This window comes from Bos indicus, chromosome 5, assembly GCF_029378745.1.
Source record: "Bos indicus isolate NIAB-ARS_2022 breed Sahiwal x Tharparkar chromosome 5, NIAB-ARS_B.indTharparkar_mat_pri_1.0, whole genome shotgun sequence".
Classification (NCBI taxonomy): domain Eukaryota; kingdom Metazoa; phylum Chordata; class Mammalia; order Artiodactyla; family Bovidae; genus Bos; species Bos indicus.
In genome coordinates, this window is record NC_091764.1 from 67,889,654 (window position 1) to 67,896,341 (window position 6,688).

Sequence of the window (6,688 nt, forward strand, 5' to 3'; positions counted from 1 at the left end):
CCAAGGAGCAAGCATCTTTTAATTTCATGGCTGCAGTCACCATCTGCAGTGATTTTGGAGCCCCAAAATTAAAGTCTGTCACTGTTTCCACTGTTTCCCCATCTATTTGCCATGAAGTGATTGGACTGGATGCCATGTTCTTAGTTTCCTGAATGATGAGCTTTAAGCCAACTTTTTCACTCTCCTCTTTCACTTTCATCATGAGGCTCTTTAGTTCTTCTTCTCTTTCTGCCATAAGAATGGTGTCATCTGAATATCTGAGGTTATTGATATTTCTCCCGGCAATCTTGATTCCAGCTTGTGCTTCATCCAGCCTGGCATACCCTGGGCCAGAGGTCAGGGGCGGCGGCCGAGAGGAGCTACCTGGTGCCCGAGGTCAGGGGCGGCTGCTGAGAGAAGCTACCCCGCGCACGAGGTCAGGGGCGGCAGCTGAGAGGAGCAACGGTGCACCCGAAGTCAGGGGCAGCAGCCTACAGGAGCTACCCTGTGCCCGAGGTCAGGGGCCGTGGCCTAGAGGAGCTACCCGGCACCCGAGGTCAGGAGCGGAGGCCGAGAGGAGCTACCCCATGTCCGAGGTAAGGAGCAGGGGTTGCGCTTTGCTGGAGCAGCCATGAAGAGAGACCCCACGTCCAAGGTAAGTGAAACCCAAGTAAGAGGGTAGACACTGAGAGAGGGGATCAGAGGGCAGACAGACTGAAACTACAGTCACAGACAACGAGCCAATCTGATCACACGGACCACAGCCTTGTCTGACTCAATGAAACTAAGCCATGCAGTATGGGGCCACCCAACATGGAGGGGTCATGTTGGAGAGGTCTGATGGAATGTGGTCCACTGGAGAAGGGAATGGCAAACCACTTCAGTATTCTTGCCTTGAGAACCCCATGAACAGTATGAAAAGGCAAAAAGATAGGACACTGAAAGATAAAATCCCCAGGTCGGTAGGTGCCCAATATGCTACTGGAGATCAGTGGAGAAATAACTCCAGAAAGAATGAAGGGTTGGAGCCAAAGCAAAAACAACACCCAGTTGTGAATGGGAGTGGTGATAGGAGCAAGATTTGATGCTGTAAAGAGCAATATTGCATAGGAACCTGGAATGTTAGGTCCATGAATCAAGGCAAATTGGAAGTGGTCAAACAGGAAATGGCAAGAGAGAACGTCGACATTCTAGGAATCAGTGAACCAAGATGGACTAGAAAGGGTGAATTTAACTCAGATGACCATTATATCTACTACTGTGGGCAAGAATCCCTTAGAAGAAATGGAGTAGCCATCATAGTCAACAGAAGAGTCCAAAATGCAGTACTTGGATGCAATCTCAAAAACGACAGAATGATCCCTGTTCATTTACAAGGCAAACCATTCAATATCATGGTAATCCAAGTCTATGCCCCGACCAGTAACGCTGAAGAAGCTGAAGTTGAACAGTTCTATGAAGACCTACAAGACCTTTTAGAACTAACACCCAAAAAAGATGTCCTTTTCATTATAGGGGACTGGAATGCAAAAGTAGGAAGTCAAAAAACACCTGGAGTAATAGGCAAATTTGGCCTTGGAGTACAGAATGAAGCAGGGAAAAGACTAATAGAGTTCTGCCAAGAGAACACACTGGTCATAGAAAACACCCTCTTCCAACAACACAAGAGAAGACTCTACACATGGACATCACCAGATGGTCGACACCGAAATCAGACTGATAATATTCTTTGCAGCCAAAGATGGAGAAGCTCTATACAGTCAGCAAAAACAAGACCAGGGGCTGACTGTGGCTCAGATCATGAACTCCTTATTGCCAAATTCAGACTGAAATTGAAGAAAGTGGAGAAAACCACTAGACCATTCAGGTATGACCTAAATCAAATCCCTTATGACTATACAGTGGAAGTGAGAAATAGATTTAAGGGACTAGATCTGATAAACAGCGTGCCTGATGAACTATGGATGGAGGTTTGTGACATTGTACAGGAGACAGGAATCAAGATCATCCCCAAGAAAAAGAAATGCAAAAAAGCAAAATGGCTGTCTGAGGAGGCCTTACAAATAGCTGTGAAAAGAAGGGAAGCCAAAAGCAAAGGAGAAAAGGAAAGATATACCCATTTGAATGCAGAGTTCCAAAGAATAACAAGTAGAGATAAGAAAGCCTTCCTCAGCGATCAATGCAAAGAAATAGAGGGAAAAAATAGAATGGGAAAGACTAGAGTTCTCTTCAAGAAAATTAGAGATACCAAGGGAACATTTCATGCAAAGATGGGCTCAGTAAAGGACAGAAATGGTAGGGACCTAACAGAAGCAGAAGATATTAATAAGAAATGGCAATAATACACCGAAGAACTGTACAAAAAAGACCTTCATGACCCATATAATCATGATGGTGTGATCACTCACCTAGAGCCAGACATCCTGGAATGTGAAGTCAAGTGGGCCTTAGGAAACATCACTACGAACAAAGCTAGTGGAGGTGATGGAATTCCAGGTGAGCTATTTCAAATCTTGGAAGATGATGCTGTGGAAGTGTTTCACTCAATATGCCAGCAAATTTGGAAAACTCAGCAGTGGCCACAGGACTGGGAAAGGTCAGTTTTCATTCCAATCCCAAAGAAAGGCAATGCCAAAGAATGCTCAAACTACCGCACAATTGCACTCATCTCACACGCTAGTAAAGTAATGCTCAAAATTCTCCAAGCCAGGCTTCAGCAATACGTGAACCGTGAACTTCCAGATATTCAAGCTGGTTTTAGAAAAGGCAGAGGAACCAGAGATCAAATTGCCAACATCAATTGGATCATAGAAAAAGCAAGAGAATTCCAGAAAAACATCTACTTCTGCTTTATTGACTATGCCAAAGCCTTTGACTGTGTGGATCACAATAAACTGTGGAAAATTCTGAAAGAGATGGGAATGCCAGACCACCTGACCTGCCTCTTGAGAAACCTGTATGCAGGTCAGGAAGCAAAAGTTAGAACTCGACATGGAACAACAGACTGGTTCCAAATAGGAAAAGGAGTACGTCAAGGCTGTATATTGTCACCCTGCTTATTTAACTTATATTCAGAGTACATCATGAGAAATGCTGGACTGGAAGAAACACAAGCTGGAATTAAGATTGCCAGGAGAAATATCAATAACCTCAGATATGCAGATGATACCACCCTTATGGCAGAAAGTGAAGAGGAACTAAAAAGCCTCTTGATGAAAGTGAAAGAGGAGAGTGAAAAAGTTGGCTTAAAGCTCACATTCAGAAAACTAAGATCATGGCATCCAGTCCCATCACTTCATGGCAAATAGATGAGGAAACAGTGGCTAACTTTATTTTTGTGGGCTCCAACATCACTGCAGATGGTGATTGCAGCCATGAAATTAAAAGACACTTACTCCTTGGAAGGAAAGTTATGACCAACGTAGACAGCATATTAAAAAGCAGAGACATTACTTTGCCAACAAAAGTCCGTCTAGTCAAGGCTATGGTTTTTCCAGTAGTCATTTATGGATGTGAGAGTTGGACTATAAAGAAAGCTGAGTGCTGAAGAACTGATGCTTTTGAACTGTGGTGTTGGAGAAAACTCTTGAGAGTCCCTTGGACTGCAAAGAGATCCAACCAGTCCATCCTAAAGGAGATCAGTCCTGGGTGTTCATTGGAAAGACTGATGTTGAAGCTGGAACTCCAATACTTTGGCCACGTGATGCAAAGAGCTGACTCATTTGAAAAGACCCTGATGCTGGGCAAGATTCAGGGCAGGAGGAGAAGGGGACGACAGAGGATGAGATGTTGGATGGCATCACCAACTCGATGGACATGGGTTTGGGTGGACTCCGGGAGTTGGTGATGGACAGGGAAGCCTGGCATGCTGCAGTTCATGGGGTTGCAAATAGTCGGGCATGACTGAGCGACTAAACTGAACTGAACCCTACATATAAGTTAAATAAGCAGGGTGACAATATAACCCCTTGACGTACTCCTTTCCTAATTTGCCAGTCCATTTTTCCATGTCCAGTTCTAACTGTTGCTTCCTGAACTGCATACAGATTTCTCAAGAGGCAGGTCAGGTGGTCTGGTATTCCCATCTATTTTAGAATTTTCCACAGTTGTGATCCACACAGTCAAAGGTTTTGGCATAATCAATAAAGCAGAAATAGATGTTTTTTTAGAATTCTTTTGCATTTTCTATGATCTAGTAGATGTTGGCAATTTGATCTGTTGTTCCTCTGCCTTTTCTAAAACCATCTTGAACATCTGGAAGTTCACGGTGCACGTATTGTTGAAGCCTGGCTTGGAGAATTTTGAGCATTACTTTACTAGCCTGTGAGATGAGTGCAATTGTGTGGTAGTTTGAGCATTCTTTGGCATTGCCTTTCTCTGGGATTGGAATGAAAACTGACCTTTACCAGTCCTGTGGCCACTGCTGAGTTTTCCAAATTTGCTGGCATATTGAGTGAAGCACTTTCACAGCATCATCTTTCAGGATTTGAAATAGCTCAATTGGAATTCCATCACCTCCCCTAGCTTTGTTCGTAGTGATGCTTCATAAGGGCCACTTGACTTCACACTCTAGGATGTCTGGCTGTAGGTATGATCATACCATCGTGGTTATCTGAATCTTGAAGATATTTTTGTACAGTTCTTCTGTGTATTCTTGCCACCTCTTCTTAATATCTTCTGCTTCTGTTAGGTCCATACCATTTCTGTCCTTTATTGAGCTTATCTTTGCATGAAATGTTCCCTTGGTATCCTTAATTTTCTTGAAGAGATCTCTAATCTTTCCCATTCTATCGTTTTCCTCTATTTCTTTTTACTGATTCCTGAGGAAGGCTTTCTTATCTCTCCTTGTTATTCTTTGGAACTCTGCATTCAGATGGCTATATCTTCTTTTTCTCCTTTGCTTTTCACTTCTCTTCTTTTTACAGCTACTTACAAAACCTCCTCAAAGAGCCATTTTGCTTTTTTGCATTTCTTTTTCTTGGGGATGGTCTTGATCCCTGTCTCCTGTACAGTATCACAGACCTCTGTCCATAGTTCACCAGGCACTCTGTCTATCAGAGCTAGTCCCTTGAATCTATTTCTCACTTCCACTGTGTAGTCAGGGATTTGATTTAGGTTGTACCTCAATGGTCTACTGATTTTCCCCACTTTCTTCAATTTCAGTCTGAATTTGGCAATAAGGATTTCATGATCTGAGCCACAGTCAGCTCCTGGTCTTGTTTTTGCTGACTGTATGGAGCTTCTCCATCTTTGGCTGCAAAGAGTGTAATCAATCTGATTTCAGTGTTGGCCATCTGGTGATGTTCATGTGTAGAGTCTTCTCTTGTGTTGTTGGAAGAGGATGTTTGCTATGACCAGTGCATTTTCTTGGCAAAACTCTATTAGTCTTTGCCCTGCTTCATTCCGTATTCCAAGGCCAAATTTGCCTGTTACTCCAGGTGTTTCTTCACTTCCTACTTTTGCATTCCAGTCCCCTATAATGAAAAGGACATCTTTTTGGGGTGTTAGTTCTAAAAGGTCTTGTAGGTCTTCATACAACCATTCGACTTCAGCTTCTTCATCGTTACTGGTCAGGGCATAGACTTGGATTACCGTGATATTGAATGGTTTGCCTTGGAAACAAACAGAGATCATTCTGTTGGTTTTGAGATTGTATCCAAGGACTGCATTTCGGACTCTTATTGACTATGATGGCTACTCCATTTCTTCTAAGGGATTCTTGCCCACAATAGTAGATATAATGGTCATCTGAGTTAAGTTCACCCATTCCAATCCATTTTAGTTTGCTGATTCCTAAAATGTCGACGTTCACTCTTGCCGTCTCCTGTTTGACCACTTCCAAATTGCCTTGATTCATGGACCTAATATTCCAGGTTCCTATGCAATATTGCTTTTACAACATAGGACCTTGCTTCCATCACCAGTCACATCCACAGCTGGGTGTTGTTTTTGCTTTGACTCTGTCTCTTCATTCTTTCTGTAATTATGTCTCCACTCGTCTCCAGTAGCATATTGGGCACCTACCGACCTGGGGAGTTCATCTTTCAGTGTCCTGTCTTTTTGCCTCTTCATACCGTTGATGGGATTCTCAAGACAAGAATACTGAAGTGGTTTGCCATTCACTGGGGAAGGTCAATATATAAGGTTTTGGTAAAGGGGGAGTTCAGTACCATGAAGCACTCATTTTACAAAAGGTTTTTTGTTAGTCACGAGGATCTGATGTCACCATGAAGGGATTTAGTGCTTCTCTAGATATGTGGAGACGCAAGGATTAAGATCATGAAATCTGCTCCTAAAAATACCAAACTATCTAAAGACCTGTCCCACCAGATTCCCTGGAACACAGAGTGCCTCACTCCACCCTGAACTCCCTCCAGGGTTGTTGAAGATCAACATCTATAGCAGGATGGGGTTCAATCTCCATAGAGGCAGATGGCAAATTCCTTTATTGTTCACTCCTTGGCAATGCCCTTGGTAAGTGCCAATTTGTAGTCGACCGTTCTTTCTGTAATTATGTCTCCACTCGTCTCCAGTAGCATATTGGGCACCTACCAACCTGGGGAGGTCATCTTTCAGTGTCCTGTCTTTTTGCCTTTTCATACTGTTCATGGGGTTCTCAAGGCAAGAATACTGAAGTGGTTTCACATTCCTTTGTCCAGTGGACCATGTTCTGTCAGAACTCTTCACCATGATCTATACATCTTGGACT

General features: G+C 43.2%; 1 long non-coding RNA gene across 1 annotated transcript in view; it reads left to right on the forward strand.

Moving 5' to 3' along the window:
* The first annotated feature begins 450 nt into the window (after positions 1 to 450).
* The window catches only part of LOC139183162 (uncharacterized), a 29,650-nt gene continuing 23,412 nt past the window's right edge, over positions 451 to 6,688 (forward strand). The window contains exon 1 of the long non-coding RNA XR_011566667.1: positions 451 to 575. This is a non-coding gene — a long non-coding RNA (uncharacterized lncRNA). The remainder of the gene's footprint in view (positions 576 to 6,688) is intronic.